The 25,797-nt window shown below is 47.1% G+C and overlaps 1 pseudogene; it reads right to left on the reverse strand.

Annotated features, from left to right (window-relative positions):
- Positions 1-589: 589 nt before the first annotated feature.
- On the reverse strand, positions 590-25,510 carry LOC115330052 (annotated as a pseudogene).
- Between the last annotated feature and the right edge of the window lie 287 nt (positions 25,511-25,797).

Here is a 25,797-nt window from a genome sequence, read left to right on the forward strand (position 1 = left end):
GGATCGGGGGCTATTATCCGAAGCCTGAATGCGGCATACTTTCTAAGCTACGTGAATAGTACATAAAGTGAAATATTCGAGCTGGACCTCGTAAAGGAAGTGCAAGAGGTTTTCCAGGATATTCCGCTGTTGTTTTTATTCCCGTGTGAATGGTTCCAGCCCTCTAGAGATACGATGGCTTTAGATCGGAGCATGGTCTCTGCTGCTTGATACTTGAGGGACACCCACACTTGGTGATATGCGTCCACTTTGGCATTCATGTCGCACTGGGAGCAAATACTGGATCTTCTTCCTTTGCTCTATGATGCGAGTCCCGCCGGTGAACAGGTGGCTCCTCTTCGCGCTCAGGTGAGCAGTACCTGCCTTCGTCGTCCAAAGCCCCGTGAAGAGAGCAGGTTGTATGGACGCTCGTGAGCTTCTCGAGTTTGGTTTGATAGTCATCTTTGATATCGGCCTTCTCTTCCGGCGGATCAAATTCTTGGGAATTCCAGTCAACGGGAAGTGCTCGATCGCGAGAGGTCATGTCATACAGGAGATTGTAGAGTGAGAGCGTTCCGCCTTCGGGCCTGCGGAAGAAAGGAAGAAATAGCTAGGGCTTCGAGCGCCAGGCGATGAGGTTCCTTATTGCCGGGTATCTCTGTACCCACTCGGTTCTGACATTGAGTCCTTTCGACCAAAGTATCGCGGCGCGTTTCGTGATCTCGTATTCTTGTATGCTTCGGCTATTCTTCGTTCTGCACTCCTTCATGACCTCCTGAGAATCTGTAAAGATCCTAAGGTTCTCGGGCAGGTCGGTGGCTTGAATTACGGCCGCCTCGAGCGCAGGGCAGATGACTGCCGGTTTCCCTTCCTTAGTCGATACTGTTGAGGAAAATGCTCCGATTACCTCGAGTCGTAGTGCCTGGAATACCGCGACAGCCGACTTGAGGGTGACGGGGCCTTTGAGCGATGCAGTGTCCGTGCAAGTATTTACCACAGTTTTGTTTTGCTTTCAGCATTTCATCATCTTTGTGTGTGCTCTGACCCTGCGGGCCAATTGTATGAGGCCCGCTTTCTCGGATGTCCCTAGCGGCTTGCTGTTCGTGATGATTTGGAGGTCATCCCATGGGGGAGTTGTTCCTGTAGCTCGTGAAGTTTATCTAGTGACTTCATGAGTCGCATGATATCTCTGCCTTTCTGTGTTGTCTTTGGCCGTTCGTCGCGCACTTTTCTTCTCGCTTCCACGACATGCTGGAGTTAGTTCAACTGCTTGTACTGTCCCAGCTTGACGAGAAGGCTGAAGCGGGGCAGTCCGGTGATGGCTCTCATGGCCTGGTTGTTCGAGGCTTCGAGGTGTTTCTGCTGCCTTGCCGTGAGCCAAAAGTACCGCGCTCCATGGCCTGCACGGGAGACTGCAAGGGCCTTGACCATTCTCTCGGCAACATCTAACGTCTCTCCAGCGCACGCATTGCAGATCCGTGGGATCATGTTGAGCGCCCAGCTACATGGCTCGAGTGAGTCCCGCAGCCAGGCGTCTCCTTGCCCTCGATGATGATCCCCAGGATATTTACCGAAGGGGACACCTGGATTTGCTACACCGCCAGGATCAGCTTGAGCTTCACCTCGTAGTCTTCTTTCACTCAAATTCTCTGGCTGTTGGCGATCGTGTGTTTTGCCTTCTCCGGCACTACTCGCCTTCGGATATGAGCTAGGTTAGCATCGATTGTGTCGAAGACAGCTGGTAGTATCTCTCGCTGCTTTCGGAGATCATTCCCACGAGCCCAAACAGACACATCGTCTACGACTCTGGTGAATAGACTACTTCCATAAAGCCCTGCATGCAACACGGCGCGCGTTGCACTCTGGGAACTAGTTGGCCAGGGAGGAGGGTGGCATGGTTTCGGTTTCGATCGACACGTCGACAAGAGATGATTTTCTGGTCCCGAGAGCGTCATTTGTGGTCTCTAAACTAACCTAAATGGCCAGGCCTCGAAGCTTTAGCACAAGCCTGAGACGTATAGCTTGTCTTAACACATGCTTGTTGTATTTTTGTATTTGAGCCTTCCTGTTAGCGTTCCAATCGAGGTATGTGGACGAGCCAGTGCTGGGAATCTCGACGCTGCGAAGCTCGGGGATCTTGCTTGTATACGAATCAACAAGCTGTAGCAACCAATAAGTATGCATTCATCGAGCTCGCGCCTTTACATTAGTGTTGTTGATCAGGAAGTTTGTTTGTTTCGTGCGTCCATAGACGAAATGTTACTTTTTGCAATTACTGTATTTCTTAATATGCCTGAGTATGCGAGGTAAAACTCGGAGGCGCCATTGAAAAGCTCAATTTTGACACACTTCTTATCTCTTATCCGTACTGACCCGCAGCACTGCACGAAGTGAAGTCCCCACCCGCTTGCATTCCATTAATATTCAACATCGCGTATGCACATAAATTTATCCTGCAATCATATAGGCAAATTCGCACATACAGACCGTTTTGAAAAAGCAAAAGTCGAGCACTTGTGTGAAGAGTGTCGCACCGTTCCCCGGAAGTGCGACGGACGGGCATGAACCCCTATGCGCACCACATAGGGGTTCATGCCCGTCCGGCGCACGGTGCGACATTCTTCACACAAGTGCTCGAACGAATTCAAAGCGCGTTTGACGGTTGCTAATGGCCATAATATTTGTTTTGTGTTTGTTTTTTCTCCTGCCTGAGTATGCCGAGATAATTTCAGACGCACCGTTCAGGCGCAGATCTTGGGCGTCAGTAAAAGCTCGTCCAAAAAGGCTTAGCGAGGAGTAGGGGACGCTTGTTAGGGCCTCCGTCGTAGCTAGCCGATCTCAGCATTTGCGAGAAATTAATCTTCTACCAGCATAAAATTCGAGTGGGAGATATATGATGACATGAGGAAGACATCATAGTAACTTTTGTGCTGTAGTTATGTCGAATTTATTGCGTTTCCTTAAAAGTTCATGCGTAAACGCTGGACTCAACTTTGATACCCTGTGAGGATGCGGCTTTCTTTTCGCCCAATGAAGTAACAAGAAACGGACGTTTGGCAAACAAAATACGTATAAGGCTCCAGATGAACAAATTTCAGCTCTAGTTCAGTGGTACTAGACGGGATTATTGAAATTGAGCTCAAACATGCACTCGTAGGGCGAGGTGACTAAGCCACGTCTTACTACGTTCGCATACGGACGCACAATATCCGGTGTTTCGGGAACCAAGGAAAGCGCCCCGGTCTTCGTTTTGCATCGCTCGAGAATGAGTCTATTGTACGTTCGTGAAAAGTCAGATAATGGAAAATGCAAGCAGCGCGTTCGGTCGCGGAGTGATAGCGTGAGGTGAAGCTGCTCAGTCGAAACCGAAACTGAGTGGCCAACTAGTTCCCAGAGTGCACTGCTTGGAATTTCGCCGCGATGGGGCGCGTCGGTTTTGGAAGTAGTCCATTGACGATTTGCAAAAAATTGCGCGCCACCTATCGCGCAACGCCGGAAACTTGGGTGCGAGGCTAGAAGGTGGTTGGAAAACAACTCGTGCTGCATGGTTTTGGTTTGCCTTGGAGCTCGTGCACGCAAGCTGTCCTCCGTGCTTCCTCTTCTCCATTTCCCGGTGCTTCACCGGGAAATGGAGATTCCCGGTGCTTCACAATCTTCGTGTGGCTGAAGATTGTCGGCACGAAGTCGGGGTGTTTCTGGAAGGTTGACGGCCGCCCTAGAACTCAATTTCAAATTATAATCAAGCGACATTTTCAGGAGCGTTCAAAATCGACGTACCCGTGACAAAATGCGCGCTGCAGATCCGGCAGTGCTCGTTCGGCTGCCATGGTGAGCCGTCTGTGTTTCTTCTCCTCACGGCAGCTACCCAAGCTTCTCTTTTCGCAGGATACAGCCTGGCCGACGGAAATCTAAAAAAACTTGGCGTTCTCTTTGCCGTCGAAATAATTCGTGCAACCAAGCGCAACACAGTGGGCTGGCATGGCGACAAATAGGGGTGTCGCGAACCGGCCGCGGTTCGAGTTCGACCAGGTTCGACTTTTTCGAACTTTTAGTGGAAAGTTCGTCGAACCTTGTATTGAGGTTCGACTCGTGTGCGCATGCGCGACAGGCTGGCCAGTTGGCTTCGGATTGGATGGTAATGGCTAAGAGATGAATTAAGTGCAGCGCTGATCGGCTATTTCAGTCAATACAGTACTAAAATTTAAGTTATTAACTTCTTCAGTGAATAGAATTAGTTTCTTTCAATTGCAGCTGTTCACAAAATAAAAGAACCCTTTGCATAAGAAAATAAATTCTCCAAACCTAGACGTGCTTATATCAAGGTCTGGCCACACTGTCCACAAAGTCGAACCGGTCGAATCTGGTGAAAAAGCCGAAAGTTCGACCAAAAAATCTGGTTCGACAAAAGTTCGCGACACCCCTAGCGACAAACAAATCGAACCCGCTTCCGCGCCTGTTGCCGCCTAGGAATAGCCGTCACGCCCATTTGTTTTCCAACCGAGCAGGGGGCGCTGGCAACAACACACACTGCTCTCGCATGCGCAGCAGCTTTTTTGCAAATCGTCAATGGACTTCTTCCAAAACCGATGCGCCCCATCGCGGCGAAATACCACGCAGTGCACTCTGGGAACTAGTTGGCCGCTCAGTTTCGGTTTCGACTGAGCAGCTTCATCTCATGCTATTACGCCGCGACCGAACGCGCTGCTTGCTTTTTCGATTATCTGACTTTTCACGAACGTACAATACACTCATTCTCGAGCGATACAAAACGAAGACAGGGGCACTTTTCTTGGTTCCCGAAACACCGGATATTATGAGTGCGTATGCAAACGTAGCAAGACGTGGCTTAGTCACCTCACCCAACGAGTGCATCTTTGAGTTCAATTTCAATAATCCCGTCTATAGTCGGTTGCAAGCTAAGAAAAAACCGCAAATGCCTCTCAGAGGAAAATGTAATCCTACGTCGAGAAACGCCAGCCAATTGTTTTCATGACGTCACGATTCTGTGGACCAATCGCGATCCTTTTGAAAAAAAAAAAAAGCTCAACATGGCTGCTGGCCTTAGCAACGCGATGCTATAGTTTCTCGTGACAATTATTCTGCTTTTTTGCACCGTGTTTTACGTGCCCGAGGTTACGCCACGAAATCTTGATGGTATCGGCTTGCGTTTGCAGCAGTTTTTGCGCGACAACGTGAGAATCCAGCAACGCTATCGCCAACGAAAATTTCGAAGCGGGCGCGAGGCTTAGCACTGCTGAGAGGTATGTTAGACGGTATGTTAGACAGTATCTTGGACAGAAAATGAATTGTGAAGACGGTACATTGGATATGACTTTCTTTCTTTCTTTACTAAACAGCTATTTCGTTGACAAAAACGTATTCTAACTTATTTAAATGTCCTGAATGAATTAAATAAATATTGTAGTAGTTTAAGACAGGTTTCGTGGAGGAAGAAAAAGCAACGTTGCTAGCGAACTACTTTCTCGACGGCGGAGGCACTTCAGATGGGCGCAATGCGCTTGTGGGTGGAGCTAAAAGATTGTTCTTAGGTTGCATCCGACTATAGTACCAGTGAACTAGAACTGAAATTCGTTCACCTGGAGCCTTTCACCTATTTTGTTTGCCAAACGTCCGCTTCTTGTTACTTCATTGGGCAAAAAGCAAGCCGCATTCTCACAGGAGTATCAAAGTTGAGCCCAGCGTTGACGCATGAACTTTTAAGGAAACGCAATAAATTCGACCTCGCTACTGCACAAAAGTTACTATGATGTCTTCCTCGTGTCATCATATATCTCCCACTCAAATTTTATGCTGATAGAACATTAAGTTTTTGCAAACGCTGAGATCGGCTAGCTACGACGGAGGCCCTAACAAGCGTCCCCTACTCCTCGCTAAGCCTTTGGACGAGCTTTTACTGACGCCCAAGATCTGTGCTTGAACGGTGTGTCTGAAATTATCTCGACATACTCGGGCAGGAAGAAAGCAAACACATAACAAATATTATGGCCATTAGCAACTGTCAAACGCGCTTTGAATAATTTCGTTCGTTTGGCGCACCGCATAGGGGTTCTTGCCCGTCCGGCGCACTCCCGGCGAACGGTGCGACATTCTTCACACAAGTGCTCGACCTTTGCTTTCTAAAAATGGTCTGTATGTGCGAATGTGCCTATATGATTGCAGGATAACTTTATGCGCATACGCCATGTTGGACATTAGTGAAATGCAAGCGGGTGGGGACCTCACTTCGTGCAGTGCTGCGGGTCAGTGCAGATAAGAGATTAAAAGTGTGTTAAAATTGAGCTTTTCAATGGCGCCTCCGAGTTTTACCTCGCATACTCAGGCGTATTAAGAAAAACAGTAATTGCAAAAAGTGATTTTTCGTCTATGGACGCACGAAACAAACAAATTTCCTGATCAACAACACTAATGTAAAGGCGCGAGCTCAATGTATGCATACTTATTGGTTGCTACAGCTTGTTGATTCGTACATAGGCAAGATCCCCGAGCTTCGCAGCGTCGAGATTCCCAGCACTGGCTCGTCCACATACCTCGATTGGAACGCTAACAGAAAGGATCAAGTACAAAAATACAACAAGCATGAGTTAAGACAAATTATGCGTCACGGGCTTGTGTAAAGCTTCAAGGTCGGGCCATTTAGGTTAGTTTAGAGACCACAAATGACGTTCTCGGGACCAGAAAACATGAGATAACGGCCGTTAATAGTCCACGCTCTGTGTATAATTTTTTGTCGACGTGTCAATCGAAACCGAAACCATGCCACCCTCCTCCCTGGCTGGCCAACTAGTTCCCAGAGTGCAACGCGCGCCGTGATGCATGTAGGGCTTTATGGAAGCAGTCTATTATAGGTCTGGGACCTCCATGCCTAGCTTATGGTTTCTGTTTTGCGCTACATACATCATAGTATTCCAAGGAGTATATGTATTTATTTTCTGCGATATATTGAAAGTTGATGTTATATCTCCAGATATGTATGTCATAATTATTTCGCTTCCAACATAATTTGAGAATTGTTACTCACTCATTGCGATACCGAATAATCTTATTACGAAACCAAATTAAATTATTTAAAAACAAAACGTGCAGTTATCACGTAAAAAAGACTACGTCCTTATACGAGTTCTCCACGTGACGAGTATCTCGGCATGGCGAATGTAATGATCATGACGGGAAAAGAAAAAAAGAAAGAAAGCACGAGCTTGCGAAACGAAAAAGAGCTTGGGAGAGCGAGCGTAGAGGCAGAAGCCAAGAAGTGTCCCAGGAGAAGGTCTAAGCCGGCGTTGCTCCGTGACGGCCCCCGCAGGGGGCACCTGTGAAAGCAGGTGTTTGGAGAGTGGCGTCCCCACGGACCCCGTGCCCCGCAGGGGGCACCTGCGCCTTAGGTGCTCGGTGCTTGGTGAGTAGCGTCACCACGGACCCCAGCCACATTGGCTACATAACGGACCCTGAGTAACAAGTGGGTAAGACCCACCCACGTCTGGCTGTGCGTGGCTGTCCCGTGTCTGGGGAAAAGGGCATCCTGGTGGTTGAGCCAAGCCCGGGGTAGGTTTGGACCCTTCGGGGCCCCCCGGGCGAGGCAATACACCACTTTGGCCCCTGCTTCTCATAGACGGGAGTCCTGGTAAGGCCCGGCCAGGATGATTCAGTCTAGTCGCCACATCTTCTACTATCCCCTCTCTACTTTCACCCTTGTCTTCCCCTCCTTTTCACTCTTCTCATTTCTCTTCTTTCCTTTTTCAACTTCTTTGGCGGCAAGGGCTAACCTTGGGTGGCGACAGACCCCTTGTCCAGAACCACACTTGGGTATAGTTCCTGGGCAGTGCTAATAGCATAACGTTTCCAGCAAAGCCCTTTTTGTTATGGTGCGTTATCTATTCCCTTGTTGGGCTCCGTGGTGGGCGGCACACCACAGGTTCCGAACAAACTTCGCCTCTTATGGCAACCCCCCAAACCAAAACCCCCAGTTCTGGTCGTGCCGCTAAGAGGCATCGTCCCGAACGAACAGTCATAGTGAAAGATAAAGAAGATGAAACTTTTTCAAGATTTATGGTGATCCACTCCGAGGTCCCTGACAATCCTCTATCAAAGATGTCACCGTTCCTTGTAGCAAAAGTTCTCGACAGTCAAATAGGTGGTGATTACAAAGCGAAGAAACTGCATTCTGGTGACCTGCTTGTTGAAGTTGCAAAAAAGTCCCAGAGCATTACTCTTCTAAAATTGACATCTCTAGGTGACATACAGGTAACAGTGAGCACACACAGAACCCTCAACACCATTCGAGGGGTGATTTCAGAAGATGATCTACTTTCCAGCAGTGTAGACGAGATCTTGGAAGGCCTGCGGGCATCTCGAGTAGTGGCGGTCAAACGCATTATGATGAGGCGTCATGGTGCAGAGGTGAAAACTAAGCACCTTATCCTGACGTTTGAATGTCACACGCTTCCTGCACTCGTCAAAGCTGGCTACCTGAACTGCCGTGTCAGACCGTACGTCCCGAACCCACAGCAATGCTTCCGTTGCCAGCGTTTTGGTCACGGATCGCGAAGCTGTCGGGGGAGGGAGACGTGTGCAAAGTTTGGGAGCCACGACCATGTGGCCGACATCTGTGAAGGTTCAGTTGCCTGTGCTAACTGCACGGGTCCTCACCCTGCTTACTCTCGGTCCTGCCCGCTGTGGCGACAAGAAAAGGAAATACTCGCCTTACGAGCCAAAGAGAACTTATCGTACCCTGAAGCAAAACAAAGGTTTTCTTTCATTTCCAAAGGTACCTACTCTGACGCGGTGCGCAGGGGCCCTGCACCGCGTACGGAATCCAGGGCCACTCAGTTCTCTCTTGAGGACTTGGCAGGCCCCTTTCAGGCCCCGAAACAATCTGCGGGGAAGCAGGGTGCCCCAGGTAATGCTGGGAGCACACAGACTCCCCATTCGATGCAGGCACGAGCTCCGGCTGACAGGCAGCCTCGTGCCAGTGGCTCTTCTCAAGATGGAGAGCGAGGCCGTCGTTCCAATTCCTCGGAGGCGGCCCGCCTTGTTAGGGAGCAACAGGGCCCACCTGCTGCTCCATCAACGTCAAAAGACGTTGAAAGCGTGAATGTAGGAGGGTCTCGGCCTGGTACGTCGAAGACTTCTTCGGCGGGATCTGGCCGTGGCCGGAAACTCGTGGCTCAGGTCTCCGACCACGTCGGAACTGGCAAACCTGCATCCAAGGTTCAGGATGCAGTGGGAACTGCTGACATTGCCGACTCTTCAGGTCCCTCCTCGGATCAGGAGGACATGGAATGGCAAACCGCTAAATCAAAACAAAAAGGAAAAAAGCCGGTGGTTCCTCCTTAGGGTGTAGCAAATGTAGAACTGCTTTAATCCATTTATGAAATCTTTGATCCTTTAAAATGGGCTCTGTAATTCTTCAGTGGAACTGCCGAGGCTTATTCACTAACCTTACAGATGTTGAGTTCCTTTTAGAAGAGTATAAGGCATCTGCCTTATGCTTACAGGAAACATACTTGAATACATCTCACACTAACTTTCTGAGACGCTACAGTGTGTTTCGTAAAGACCGCCCTAGCACGTCCATTTCTTGTGGCGGCGTTGCGGTGGTGCTTCCAAAACATATTTCGTGTGCAGAGGTTCCGGTTCAGACGCCACTCGAAGCTATCGCTGTTCGTCTCTTGTTGCATAAAGCCATAACTGTATGTTCAGTGTATTTTCCACCTTCTCTTTCTTTGAAGCGACAAGATCTCGGTTCTCTTTTAAGCCAGCTTCCAGAGCCCTTTCTTTTACTCGGTGATTTTAACGCACATAGTACCCTCTGGGGAAGTGATCATACAGATACACGTGGAAAGATAATCGAATCCATATTATTTTCACAGTCATTATGCATTTTTAATACTGGCCATCCTACATATTTTAGTCCTTCATCCTTGTCATCTACATGCATCGATCTTTCTATTGGCAGTGCAAATCTGCTACCCGATTTTTCATGGACTGTTGATCAGAATCCCCATGGAAGTGACCACTTCCCCATTATTTTAAAATGTAACGACACTCCTCAGTCTTTACCTACACGCCATCCACGCTGGAAGTTTGAAAAAGCAGACTCGAGCCTTTTTAAGCAGTCGTCACTCCTGGCCTGTTCTCGCCTCGATCAGCTTTCGATTGATGAGCTCAACCATCTTTTAACATCCCATATTCTCACTGCAGCATCACTCTCAATCCCTCGATCATCTGGACAGCTCCCTAGACGACCGAAGCCATGGTGGAATGAAGACTGTAAAGAGAGTCGCAAACAGCAAAACAAAGCTTGGAGTGTCCTAAGACGTTATCCAACTCGGGACAACCTGATATCTTTCCGAAAAATGAAAGCTCGTGCTAGGTACATTCGTCGCAAATCGAAACGCGAGAGCTGGCAAAAATATGCGTCCTCTATCAATAGCAGTACCTCTTCCAAGGAAGTATGGGACAGGATTCATAAAGTAAATGGCTCATATCATGCTTTCACTATTCCACTTCTTTCCAGAAATGGAAAATGTCCAAGCAATCTTGAAGAGCAGGGCAACATCCTTGGCGAGCATTTTGAATTAATTTCCAGCTCGCAGCATTACTCGCCTGCTTTTCTACAACATAAAAAGAAAGCTGAAAGTATGGTACTGAAAACATCCGGTGGTGAACGCGAAGCTTATAATGCCCCCTTTACACGAACTGAACATGGTGCTCCAAAACTCTAAGTCATCGGCTCCTGGTCCAGATGGTATTCATTACTACATGCTTCAACATCTCCATCCTGCCACACATGATATTGTTTTATACCTTTTTAATCGTATTTGGTTCGAGGGCTACTTTCCATTGGACTGGAGAATGGCAACAGTCATACCCATACTCAAGCGCGGTAAGGAGCCATCCTGTGCGGCTAGTTATAGGCCTATCGCTTTGACTAGCTGCTTTGGAAAGACTCTTGAACGAATAATTAATAGAAGACTGATGCATTTTCTTGAAGTAAACAAACATCTAGATGTGAACCAGTGCGGCTATCGTTCATCTCGGTCCACTCTTGACCATTTAGTACGGCTGAAGACAGCGGTGCGTGAGGCCTTCGTTCATAGGCAACATTGCCTATCTGTATTTTTCGACCTCGAAAAAGCCTATGATACAGCCTGGCGTTTTGGTACACTGAGGGACTTGTATGATATGGGTATCCGTGGTCGAATGCTTCGTACCATTGAGAGCTACCTCAGCACGCGCACCTTTCGTGTTCAGATAGGAACAACTTTATCTAAAGTGTTTGTCCAGGAAAACGGCGTTCCTCAGGGAGGCGTTCTTAGTGTCACTTTGTTTATTGCCAAAATGAACTCCCTTGCATTGGCTATCCCCCCATCGGTGCAATATTCACTTTATGTAGACGACCTTCAGATCTCTGTGTCGTCTTGCAATCTGTCACTGTGTGAGCGACGAATTCAGCTAACCATCAATAAGCTATCAACCTGGGCCAATCAAAATGGGTTTAAGTTCTCCTCAGATAAAACAGTTTGTGTGTGCTTTTCTCGGAAACGCGGACTACTTCCAGAACCTGTTCTTGCACTAAACAACTCCACAATTTCTGTGAAGAATGAGTACAAGTTTCTGGGTCTTACATTTGACAGCAAACTAACCTTTGGGGCCCATATTAAGAATCTAAGATTAAAAGCTTACAAATCACTTAATATTCTTAAAGTCCTGTCCCACCGATCCTGGGGTTCTGACCGGACGTGCCTTTTGAGGATATATCGCTCGATAGTGCGATCACGACTGGACTATGGCAGCATTGTTTATGGTTTAGCTAGGCCTTCCATTCTAAAAATGCTCGACCCTATCCATCATCTTGGGTTGCGGTTGGCGACGGGCGCCTTTCGCACGTCTCCTGTGCCAAGTCTGTATGCAGAGGCCAACGAGCTGTCTCTTGAGAAGAGAAGATTTTCACTGGGCTTTATGTATTCCTTGAGAGTCAGGTCCATCTCTGATCACCCTGCGCGAATGGCTGTGGAAGACATGCGCTCTGAAAGAGTGTTTCAAAACAAAGCCACATCTGTGCCTCCCTTCTCTCTGAGATTGAAAAGTGCAAGTGAGAACATGGGACTCGATTGGAGGCCCCCGGTAGTGCAGTCTACCCTTGCAGGAGCACCTTGGGAGCACCCTGTCATTAAGTGTGACCTTTCCCTCGCGCGATACAAGAAAGCTGATATTCCCAATGGTGTGTTTCTTCAGGAATTCTTAGCACTGCAAAGTCAGTATTCCCAATATGTACGCTTCTACACAGATGGTACGAAGACAGAGTCTGCTGTTGGGTGTTCCATGATTGGCCCGACAGTCCAACTTGTTAGGCGAATCAACTCCTCTGCTTCTATTTTTACAGAAGAGCTCTATGGTCTGCTTCTTACCATAGGCTTCATACTTGATAAAAAACTCTCTCGCTCCATCGTATACACTGACTCCCTCAGTGCATTGCATGCACTGTCTTCATTAACACCCCTCAAGCACTTCTTGCTCCTTGAACTGCGAAATAAGGTTGTTGCTGCCTCAAGACAAGGATACAAAATTATTTTTTGCTGGATTCCCAGCCATGTGGGCATTCCAGGAAATGAGGCCGCAGATCGTGCAGCAAGTACTTGCGTAAAGCGAACCATTGACCTCAAGAACATTCCTTATGCAGACTACAAAGGCCTTCTCAGGCGTCACGTTAAGTGCAAATGGCAGGCTGAATGGGATCAAGAAATCGGCAACAAGTTGCAGATGATCAAACCTCTTTTGAGCGAATGGCAGAGTGCACGCCACCAGGAACGCTTTTTTGAGGTTGTCCTTTGCCGGCTCAGGGTTGGTCACACTCATCTGACTCATGGCTACCTCCTTCGTGGGGAAGATGCCCCCACTTGTGAGCAGTGTGACAATGCCTTAAGCATCCTACATATTCTAGTTGAATGTCCTGCTTATCACGAAGAACGTCTTTTGTATTTTTCGCAACTGTATCAAGAACAAGTCCCAATACACCCAGCTCTGCTCTTAAGTGATAATTCACTTGTGACACACACTAATGCTTTCAAATTCTTAGATAGTCTCGGCCTTCTACACCGATTGTAGCTGTCTTAACCTACTGATCATGCCCATCATCCTTTTACCTTTTGGTACCCCATTACCATCTTTTATCTAATCACTGGCTACTAAAGCCTCTTTTTTCTCTCTAAACCTTTCCAGCAATAGTCTTGTTTTTGGCGCTCTATGGCCTTAGTAGCTTTTGCGCCATTAACACCAAATCAACCAACCAACCAACCAAAGCTCCGTGACGAGTTCGCCAACCATGGACTTTTACTGCTCCAGTTTCCGCCAACTCGCCAAATCTCCGGGGCATTTACATGGCCACATAGCCCCACAAGCGATCGGTACTAACAGAAGACCACGTACGTCCCAGGATCGTGAGCGATCACAACTGACGGTTGGGGTCTGGGACGCTGAACATTGTACATATTGTGCTTGACATTCTTTGTCTCTTGCTATTTCTTGCTATCTGCGTAACTTTCTTTTGTGCTGTAAACATTTTGTTTCCAATAACGTATATGCTTGCTTTCTGCCTCCACTAAATGCGTGTATCCCACAAGCTGAATGGGACAGTGCGAATTCCTTGTACTAGATGCCCTATGACAAGTTGTCCTACCGAAAGAGTTCAACTATGACCATATGGCTGGTGACGACTAGGCTTGTGCCGAGTTCTCCCAGACCCGGATGAAATACAATTTGTGGCTGAGTATAGGACGGAATCTTGTTCACTTCCTTCTGTTCCGTCTACCTTGTCTTCGAGTTTCCTTCCTAGTCTCAAGACTAAATATCATAAATAATTGCGTTGAATTTTTCTGTTTGAACTTTGTCGTATTAAAAATTCTATCAACTACCTAAATTGGGACCCTAACTGCCAGTCAGGATGTCCCCTGATGGAACGCACTGTGATGGTCCATCAGATGAAGTCCGACTGCCCCTGACTGAATATACCAAATTACGTATGTGGTGGTCTTTGATGGAACGTACTTGATGGAATATGTGATTGTGTACGTCTGTTATTGCAGTATACACAGCCTATATCACATACAATTTCTAACGTGAACCCGCTCTGTAGAACACAAATCACGAAGAAAAGAACTTTAACAATTTAAGCGTGACGCTAGAAACCGGCAAGAACAGGGTCCACGTCCGTCGAGAGCATGGGGCGGGTACAATGTTCTCACGTTAACTACAAAAGTATAATAAAAAATCGGTAACAGACAACACAATCAAAAATGAAGCCGCCAGAAACAATCTACGTCGCGCGCACAAAGTCAGCAATTCGTAGAGGGACCTTCTACGAATTGCTGGCTTTGTGAGCGCAACGTAGAGTGGGTACGAATATTAAACACTTCATGCGGACACCGGCCCGGGGCTCGCCTTCCAGTGGTGTCCAGCCACAGCGGCATAGCTGGGAACGAGAAGGCCGACCAACTGGCTAACCTCGTACTCGGCGACCCCGCATTCCGGCTGACCAGCGTTGAGCCCTTCGTGGACGCGACGCCCCTGGCGGCCCGGGCGGCCAAAGCCAGACTTCCCGACGCGAAATAAGTGCGCGGCGGGAGACCTCCTCGCCAGGCTTTCCCGGGTACCGGGGACCATCGGACAGCGTCCGCCATCCACCGCCTTTGAAAGAGCAGTGCCATGACCCCAGTGATACTGCACTACCTCAGGCCGAGGGCTGATTTGGAGTGCAGGACCTTTGGAGAATGGGCGGACACCAGCCACCTCCTGCTCGAGTACGCGGATCAAACCGACGACCCTGCAGAGCTAAGGGCGGCGTTCGGCAAACTAGGCCTCCACCGTACAAAAAGAACAAATCATTCGTTCGCATGAGACGGCGCAAACAAAACAGAAAGCCCTCAAGGCGGTATTCATCTTTCTCGAGAACAGTGGACTGTTACTATTTACGCGAGAGCCCTGGAATCACAGGATTCCGAACAAAGGAGCCCACCCTTCTGCGCTCCGCTGCACATCGAAGGATGCGCAAAATGGCCCGGCCGGTGAACGCGCTGGCAGCTGTCCCACTGCGCGAATCTCGCGTGCAAAACTTTCTAACATGGGAACAGATAACCAGAAGTGACAAAAGGCAAGAATATATGGTGTCCTCGGGGCATTAACGTCGTTCCTATTACTTTTTTATCCTACAAAAGCTACAATAGAAAATATAAAGGGATTTCTTTAGAACTGCTTTTAGGTCTTATGAACGATAGTGACCAGTGAGCCTCCTCTTTTTCGTCCTCGCTCGTTCTTTCTTCCTTTTCACCTCCACCGCCTCCGCCCTAACCGCTAGCCGTCTGTGTTTCTATGTGTTTTTCGTGTTGTTTTTTTCACTCGTTTTTTGCTGCGCGTACGGGCACGGAGAACCAATGGTACCGTCCACCGTTGCCTGTTCTAGCCGCGAGACTCCCTTTCCGGACGAGAAATAGAGGACAGTGGGACTTGGTCTGCCTGCGTGGCGCCGCCAAACGTCGTGTACGGGTGTGCCAAGTGGGTCAATATTTTTCGATGAGCCATCCGCTGAATGTTGCCACGAAGCGGCGTAAACAGGGGGGGGGGGGGGGGGGGGGTAATCACGCGCCTCGGGGCCCGTTTGTTTTGAAGCTGGTTTACTCTAACCACTGCAGAAAGTTCAGCGCATTTTCCTATACTAGGGGGAATTTTAGGTCACGCGACCAGCAGAGTAGGAACAGTGGGGAAACATGCGGGTGCCCCTCCGAACGAGCGTTGCTCGCTTTGCAACTAACCTGTCGTACTCCCTACACTATCGGGCACGTTCTTCAGCAATGAATGGTGCAGGAGGCTGTCGATTTCATTTGCCTCACTTAAATCGCAAACCACAAGCAATTATCTCGCTATATTCTTTAAATCGTTTTTCAATTCTGCCAGCAATGCCCGGCCGATCGAGTCAAGGCGATCCACCAGGACTCCGAGACGGTGGAATGCCGACAATTACCGCGTCCCTTTAGACCTAAGTATACTTAGGCCTAAAGGGACGCGGTAATTGTCGACATTCCACCGTCTCGGAATCCTGGTGGATCGCCTTGACTCGATCGGCCGGGTATTGATGGCACACAGGCAGCAGCAGACCGGGTACCAATTTCCACTGGAGCCGAGGTATACGATTGTCAATTTTATGAAGAAGGCATTGTGTATTGTCCTTACATGCTCGCCAACCATGCTGGCGGTATGCCGATCCAGCTTTTCACTGCTCACTTTTTCTTGATCGTTTGAGTGAGTGAGAAAATGCTTTATTTTCAGGTGGGGTACCTGTTGCCCTTGAAACTCGTCATTGGCTACAGGGGGGGGGGGGGGGGGGGGGAGGGAGGAGGGATTGGGGCTAAATGTAAATATCGAGTCCGTCGGACCTGATGCACTGTATCAGTGAGTGTAAAATTGCTTTTCTGTGCTCGGGGGTGCCGCCTGGAAGAACCCATTTCTTTAGGCAGGATGGTCTTTCTTCTGGCGGTAGAGCATTCAGAGCTAGGTTCCGCTTGATATCACTTTTGGGACCATCCCAGATGATGTGTTTGGTGTCTGCCAATATTTGTCAGTGATCGCACATGTCAGTTTCGGCATCGTCCCCGTTGTTGTTTTTGCGAAATTTATACTTCAAGGCCGGTGTCATGGCGGCTCCTGTGCGCATCCTTCGCAGGCATACACGCTTCTACCGACTGTAAGATGTCGGTAGAAGCGGGTGTTCGTCCGGCCTGCGTAAATCGGCGAGTCTTTGAATACTTTCGAGTCGATCTTGGGCTTTGATTTCTGATGGGTCGTTGTCTTTTTCGATGTCTTTATCTATGACGGAGTGCACTGAGCCTTGGCCGGGTGGGACTGCCTGTAGCTTCTCTCGTGCGGCTGCATGTGCCTCGTCGTTTTTGTGGATACCTTGATGTCCGGGAATCCATCGTATCTTTATGGCACAGCCTTCAACTCGAAGCTTTCCGTTTTGCTGCGGCTGTCATGTTTTTCACCCCTCGTACGGCATCTTTAGAGTTCGTAAAGACATAAATGTTCATTTTATGTTTTCCTTGTTCTGCACTCTCAACCGCCGCCTAGATGGCTTGGAGTTCAGCCTCCTTGACGCTGGTGGTATGGCCCAGGGAGGCAGCGGTCTGAACTTCGTCGTCGTCTTTCATACTGGAAAGGAAATTTCCCCGAGGCTGGTTGTGTTTTCAGACAGCCAACCATTTAAAACTTTGCCAAACACGGGTTGATTTGGTTTTACATGACTTATTATTTGTACCACACGCAACAAAATGTTTTTGCTTTCTTAGGCTCAACTGTATGCCGCGCTGTGTCCCGAAAACCCGACAGCGCGCGTGCTTGGGTCCCTCTGTTTGAGAACGTTTTCAAATAAAGCCACTAATAATCGCTACAACCAGTAAGGGACACGAGCTGCCACCCCATAATAAAACACAGAGCTATCGCGCATCCAGCCCTCATCAAATTTGGCTAGGTGCTTGTACGTATGAAGAGGGAAATGCGGTTAACTATTTACCCCGGTTAAAGTTAATCGGCTTCGAGCGGACGAGCCCGGGGCAGGGGGTAAAAGTGGGTGAGGAGGAGTGGCCAATCGCGTGCACCGACATCCGGAGTCCCGAGTGAAAGATCGCGAAAGAGAGCGACAGAACGCGAGAGAAAAAAACCAAGGATGCCAGCCGCAATGGTAATCGAGAACACCGAAAACTGTCAGCATTATAAACAGTGATAATTTAACGTTGTAAAATAAATTCTGAGTTATTCCAACGCTTATAAACAGCAATATACTCCTTAAGCTGCATTAACTTCCCTTCTGTCGAAATCTCGGAAATCTGGTGGTTGCGCGGTTTCGTATTCCTGGGGCGCGCCCACTCGGGCCCCACCCGCGAAGCCGGTTATCTGGTTTAATTGTGGGTTGACGCGAGGCCGTACACCTGCGCGCTACGCAAAAAGAAAGCTTCGAAAGGAACAGGAGTATCTCTTCACCGGTAAGTACGTGGATTGTTGAAGTTCATAAAACTGCTCTGATAATATAATTATATTTGTGAAATCGAAGGCAGTTGGTAACCATGTGGGGGACCCCCAAGAGCTGCCTCCATGCTCCGCCGCTTGCGGCAGCCAGAATGCATGGAGAAATGGCGGATCGTTTCCTCTAGAGGTATTATGTATGATCCATACGGCCCAGGAATACACACGCCGTCCCCCACTGCCCACACCTCCTAGACAGCTTTCAAGCCTGCGCGTCACGTGACATGACGTCACGCCCGGAGGCCTCCATGGCCGCTGATTGGATGCTAGTGCCGCGTCAGCGTTCGCGTGGGACTTGTTTCCTATCATGGTCCTACGCGAAGGCTGACGCGGGGCTCGCATCCAGTCAGCGCCCGTGACGGCCTCCGGACGGGACGTCATGTCAAGTGACGCGCAGGCTTGAAAGCTATATAGGAGGTGCTACCACTGCGCCTCCGAAAAGGGCGACCCGCCAGCCACCGGTGCCGCCGAGTCGCGACGGGGATGTCGCTCGCGTTGGTGCTTGGGCACCCCGCCGACCGCTTGTGCCCGCCTTGCAGAAGTAAAAGGGCTTGCATTATAAATGTCACATTAGATGCGTCATAAGCGCGCGAGGTGCGAATCGTGCCATCGGTCAAGATGAGCAGTGCAAATACGCGTTCGCGTATATTCGGCGATAAATTAGATTAAAACTCGAACTTGGCTGAATGCTGAATCGTCTTGTCTGATTAATATTTCCGCCCGGCGTCTCCCTATGTCAAAAAAAAAACAACTAATGTTGGAGTCAACTCACTGGAATCACCGGAATCGTTTTGAATCGACCGAACCATCGAAGCCTTATAGTGGATCCGGCCCACTTCGAAGGCGGGTGCCTCTGATCGAGCGCAGATTGAAGACATAGCCGCCTGGTTGACACGGGACAAGACGGAATCTGACATGGATCTGACATTTCCGTACAGGAACCCACTTTATAAAAATCGTGCGATACTGTCGAAGCTAAGCGCTTGAGCACGCTTGCAAGAACAAACACGCAAAGTCGTTTCCACGTTTTTTCGTGTAAGCTAAGGGGATCCGGACGACGCTCGCGCTCACTTTCCAGTGTTGTACGCTCATAAAACAATCATAAGATACTGCACCGCAGTAAGGCTCGGTAGCCTAAACCAGTGCTATAAACTTAAACCTCCTGGACAGGGCCCGGGCAATGTAAGTATAGTATCCTGAGGTTCCGACCACGAGCGGATCGCTCTAAAGAATGCTTTGGTTGCATGTGCTCCGTAGAATATGATTTGCGCACAGCTTTCATCGATAAATTGTTGTACTAAAGTTCTGCTCACCTGCTATGTAGATTATTTTTCTATCTTGGAAGCCTCCTTCTCATTCCGGGCCCAATTAACTTAATACAACTTGCCGTCCTAAAATCGTCCGTCGAAGTTCCTAATGTAATCCACACTCACGATAACCTGCGTTTTATCGAGGACGAACGCCTCTCAAACGTATGCATAGCGCGCAGACAGGATCGACGAGATGATCGGTCACAATGACGGCTAGTGAAGAATTCACCGCGACTATAAGCGTTGGCGTGATCAACGTTGTTTCTGATCAGTGTTGTCGAAAGCCCCCCTTGTTTTATCTCTCACACAAGTGGTTTCGCTTATGCTTCAAAGCCGTTTGCTTCTGCATGCGGAAACTTCTATTCTTCCGCAATTATTAATTTATTTATTTATACTACCGGCCGCCGTAGGGCAGCCAAGGTAGGAGGGATACATGGATGAAGTTTTACGAAAATGCAAGCACAGAATGTAGCAGCGCAGCCAAAAAAAAAATAAAAAAAAATATAACACTTCACATATATAATTACGAACACACAAAGAGCAGAAAAATATTCGTTTAAGGGGTATCAAGGCCTGAAACCTCAAAACTCTGGTAAATCGTTTATCAATGCTAGAAACAACGTTAAACAATTTGAAGTGACAGTTTGTTCGGGTAACGCATTCCAGGCATGGATAGTACGAGGAAAATAAGAGTATTTGTAACAGTCGCTCCTGCACTTTATTTCAGTGATTGATTTACTGTGTTTATTTATTGTGACCCTAGATGTGTTGAAGTGAAAGTAATCTTCATAATTTAAGTTGCAGTTCCCATTTATTAGATTAAAAATAAATTTCAGTCGGTTGATCTTTCTGCGTTTTTCTAAAAGCGGAAGGCCGGCCTGTACATAAAGCTACGAAATCGAGGTGTTTCTGCCATACTTGTTAAATATAAATCTTAATGCCTTCTTCTGAATTCTTTCTGATTTGTTACTATTACATTTTGTGTAAGGGTCCCACACAGCGTCGGCATACTCGAGTATAGATCTAACAAACGTTTTGTACGCCATTAGTTTCGTTTTGCTCGACCAGTCCTTCAGTTTTCTTTTTAATGACCATAATTTATTCATTGCTTTTCGGGAAATAAAGTCAATATGCGAGTTCCAACGCAGATCTGAAGTTAAGATTAATCCTAGGTATTTGTATTCACATACAGTATTTAAAGCGGTTCCTTGAAGAGTATAATTAAAATTCAGTGGTTTTTTTTCCTAGTTATGGTCATATGCGCACATTTTTAGTTATTTAGAGACACTTGCCAATCATCACACCAATCTGAGATCATTTCTAAACTTTTTTTTCGGACTACTTGGTCATTTGAGCATTTGACTTGCTTATAAACTATACAATCATCGGCGAATAAGCGAATTTGAACGGATCTGTCCACTGTAATGTCATTTATAAAAATTAGAAAAAGTAGGGGTGCAAGAACTGATTTCTGAGGAACTCCAGATTCTACTTTTGATGTGGATGAGCGGGAATCCTGTATTTGTACGAACTGTTTTCTGTTACTTAAATATGCTTCTAACCATTTTAATATCTGTTCATTGTTCAATAAGGATCTCAGTTTGAAAAGTAGTTTTCCGTGAGGCACGCGGTCAAACGCCTTTGCAAAATCTATAAAAATTACGTCCGTCTGATATCCGCAGTCAATTGACTTTGCGAAATCATTCACAGTGAGCACCAGTTGCGTAACTGTAGATAAATTACGTCTAAAACCGTGTTGATCTTTATTGAAAAAGTTATTCTCTTCAAGAAAAGAGACAATATGCTTAAACAAAATATGCTCGATCAATTTCGCACTGCTGCTCAAAATTGATACTGGGCGGTAGTTATTAACATGATGTGAATCTCCTGCTTTGAATATTGGCACTATTTTAGCAGTTTTCCAATCGTCGGGGATTTGCCCTAATTCAATTGACTTATTAAAAATTACAAGCAAGAAATTTGAGCAGGATTCCGCATACCGTTTCAAGAAAATGTTTGGAATCATGTCTGGTCCTACAGATTTTTTAGTATCAAGGTTAAGCAATGCTGCAAAAATGCCTTGCTTAGATATTGTAACACTCGGAATGCTTTTCGGTGAGAATTCTATAGTTGGATTTTTGTTGTTATCCGTGGTATACACGGATGAGGAGTATTCGTTGAATGAGCTGGCAATATCGAATGGATCATCAATTTCTGTTCCGTTTTGTGTTATGGTATTAATTGGCTGTTTTGATTTGATCATATATCGCCAAAATTTAATAGGATCGGACACCAAAAATGTATCTAATGTCACATTATGGAAATATCGATTTGACTCCAGTCAAAACGACATTTCCATAATGTGACAAAAAAATAAAAAAAATGAAACTTGAAACTATAGTTTCAAGTTTCAGTTTCAGTAGGCATACCTACTAGCAGGTACAAACTGCTCTAAAGCAGGTCAAAGACAGGGGAAGCTTAGGACGGTGCGGACTCCGTGTTTCGCGCTTTTCGCTAGGCGACTGGGTAAGTACTTCTGCGATGTACGCGGAACACCACGGGCACATCGTAGCGCGAGGCAACTTTCTTAAGATTATGATCTTATAATCTTAAGAAAGTTGCCTCGCACTACGATGTCCCTGTGGTGTTCACTGCTCCCTATCAGCAGGGGCGGCTGTGCCGTAGGATCAGCAATCCCATTGTATCGAAAGATTCCTGTGATACCAGGCACCACACAAAATACACGGAGTATACTACGGGTGTTGTCTGCGAAATTCCTACGTCATCAAAATCCAGGCAAAGGGCAAAAAATGCATAAGTGACACATCTTTTTCCTTATCGGGGGTGAGTATTCATTCTTGCTACGGGATTAAACGGAATTTAGGAGAGAGTATGGGCCGTGCTTGAGAGGAAGGAGGCAAAGTTGGGAAAGCTTGCTCGCTCTCTCCAATTTCTCAACTCTCAAGTGATTGTACCATAGTAAATTCACCGACGCCTCTTCCCAAAAGAAAGAAAAGCGCTATGTTCACTACGTAAACAATGGTCTCAGTTCATGCATCTGTGGGCAAGTAGGAAATCTTGCCCTAATTTATTCGCACCGCATGATCAGCGCAACAAACTCATTCGAGATTTACAGGAAAATATCGGTTGTGACTTAAGTTTTCCTGAATTTCTGTATAACCGGCCGTTTGCAAGACCGAATCATCTACTCGAGCGGTGTGCGTCGCTGTTTGAGCGGGTCGCTTTGCAACGCAGTCCTACAAGACGAAGCATAAAAACGGCAGATTTAGGACCACAAGCCGAAGTCCATTGTTCAATTAAATCGACGTAATTTTGTTCAAAACGCCCGCAGCTTTGTACTCATGGTATGCGTCCGGAATCTTCCTAATTTTGAAACGGAATGAAGGAAGATTTACTTTTAAAAACGCTCGCTGCGTCCTCCCGGATCAGCTGACGACGACAAAACTGAACCCGTTGAACCTCAACCCCACAACAACGAATTTGCGCTCCGCGTTAGTGTAGGTTTCTACCTCCAAGCACCGCACCACACACCACGAACGTCTCAGCTCTTTGTCGCATCGTCGTGTTGCACCAAACAGAACGAGATCGCCGAAGTCAACGCAGCGCTGTCGTACCTTGGCTTGTGGTTGCGCACTCATGGACCCTGTGACTCCCTTCGCTTTCAAAGCACGCACGGCGATTACGGATGATACTTTCCGCCGTTTCCGTCTTCTGGGAACATCGCAGGGACACTTCTCCGGTCACGTCTTCGCTACAGTGAAATTCGTTTAGAACGGACCGACGTAGAGCGAATTATTGTCGATATCGAACTCGCGCAAAATTTAAATAAAAATGCATGTAAAAAGTACTTTTTTATAACGAACCACATATTGGCTATATCGAACATTTACCCCCTAGATTTGTCTGTTCTTTGGTTTTGAATTCTAATTCTGTTTATTTTACGTTTGAGATGCAAAACCTCCCGAGTAATCCAAGGATTATTTTTTCGTATTCGTTTGCAACGTGTCGGTATAAACCTTTCTATAGAGTATAGAACAGAATTCTTAAATGACAGCCACATATCGATTATATCTAATGCACGTTCACTTTGTTCACGAAAACTGTCAAATGATAATTCGAGGTGATCTAGAATGCTTTCGTCTAGTGCTCTAGTGTAATCAGGCACTTTGATTAATCGGTCTGCTTTTTTAGTATGAAGTTCTCCGACACATTTACACCAAACCAAATGGTGGTCAGATATTCCCTCTCTAACTTGGCAAGTGAACGCTTTACCCATCAACTCCTGAGATATAAATACGAGATCAAGGATATTATTGGTTGTACTTGAAGTTCTCGTGAGACATGTAACGATTTGCGTCAAATCATTATCAAATGCCATATTAACCAAAAGTTCTGAGTGCTTGCAATTAAAGTTTAAAGGCGTTAAATTTTCCCAGTTGATGTTGGGAAGGTTAAAATCACCTGCGATTACAATGTTTGAAAAACGTTGTCTTAGCAGATTTATGAAGTCGTATAGTTTTTCTAATACGCTTTCAGAAGCATTTGGCAGTCGGTAGATCGCCCCGAGGAGAATCGGACTATTATGAATACGCAGCTTGACCCAGATCGATTCGATGTTTAAGGTATGGGGAATTAATGTTGCGTCAATATTATTTTTAAGAACTATTGCCACTCCTCCCCCTCTCGTATCCCGGTCTTTTCGGAAAATTTGATGTGTCGGTGGAATGATTTCGTTATCGGTGATATTAGCGTGCAACCATGTTTCTGTTATGACAACTATATCAGGATCATCGGACAATAACATGTGTTCTAGTTAAGCAGTTTTATTTACTACACTTCTGGCGTTTACATTGATAAGCGTGAACCAACGAGATCTCGAGCCCTGTTGTCATTCGTTGTTAGATTGCGCGTGTCTGTCGTCTCGTTGCCTCGAGTTAATCAAAATACGGGCGTTTTTCACGGGATCCCACTGATAGCAGAATTGCCAACTATCAAGTTATCGAATCTTAGCACGACTTTCTCGCTTTTGTTACGGTCTTCTTTAGCACTGTTCCAGAGAAGCTTCCTTTTTCGTCTAATATGAATCGAAAAGTCTTCAGATATTGATATTGTGGTTCCCTTAAGTTTCCGCGCATTTCTCAGGATGTTTTCTTTTACATTATAGTCAAAGAGTTTCAATATTACAGGCCTTGATTTCCCCTTGGCCGGTCTTCCAATCCTATGAATCCTCTCCACCCCAACATCATCAATGCCTAGTTTGTCTTCAAGAATCTCCGAGATGATAACGTTTTCTAGATCCCGCTTAGTTTCGTTGAGATTTTCAAGAATTCCAAAAAAGATTAAATTGTTTCTGCGCATTCGGTTTTCGAGGTCGTCAATTTTGTTCTCGAGCGAAGAAACTGTTTGTTTTAATGTGAGCACAGTACTCGAAAAAATGTCAAAATTTTCTGTGACGCTCTTGAATGATTCAACGGTTTCTTCAGTAGCACCTATTCTTTCTTCGACCTTCCTTTGAGTGAATTTTATTTCCTTAATCGCCTCGAATATCTTATTTTGACCTACCAAAAGTTTTTGTACGGTTTCTTCCGTATCTGGGCCCGGATTACATTCAATATCTCCAGAGAGTAAGAGGAGATTACACAAATCAAAGCACTCAGCGAAAATACACAGTAGCCATTGTGGGTGCGGCAGCACAATGAGGAACAAATTGTTACTTCTCAATTCATAATGGCGTTTGCCACTAACCTGTACGATGAAAAGTGGTTTGAGCATGATGTCGCGTAGGCCACCACACCCACTGAACTGCTCCGGCTTCGGCGCCGTTGATATAGGCTTCTCGGAGGACGTTGCTGCTGTTGGCCGGATGGCGACGCCCTGGTCGGTGATTACAGTTTCGCTGGTGACTCGTGGAAGGGGCGGCAATGGCTGGTGGACTGACGTTGCAGAAAACGCTCCGCCATGGAAGCGTGAGCCGTCAGCCCAATCTGCGGTGATCGAGGCGTCCGCCCATCCGATGTCTGTCCCTTTACGCTGGCTGGGTGGCCGTGTCCCGATCAGTAGAGCAATCTGTACGATGAAAAGTGGTTTGAGCATGTTGTCGCGTAGGCTGCCACACCCACTGAACCGCTCCGGCTTCGGCGCCGTTGATATAGGCTTCTCGGAGGACGTTGCTGCTGTTGGCCGGATGGCGACGGCCTGGTCGGTGATTACAGTTTCGCTGGTGACTCGTGGAAGGGGCGGCAATGGCTGGTGGACTGACGTTGCAGAAAACGCCCCGCCGTGGAAGCGTGAGCCGTCAGCCCAATCTGCGGTGATCAAGGCGTCCGTCCATCCGATGTCTGTCCCTTTATGCTGGCTGGGTGGCCGTGTCCCGATCAGTAGAGCAATCTGTACGATGAAA

Source organism: Ixodes scapularis, unplaced genomic scaffold (assembly GCF_016920785.2).
Source record: "Ixodes scapularis isolate PalLabHiFi unplaced genomic scaffold, ASM1692078v2 PGA_scaffold3__209_contigs__length_174095766, whole genome shotgun sequence".
In the NCBI taxonomy this organism is placed as follows: Eukaryota; Metazoa; Arthropoda; class Arachnida; order Ixodida; family Ixodidae; genus Ixodes; species Ixodes scapularis.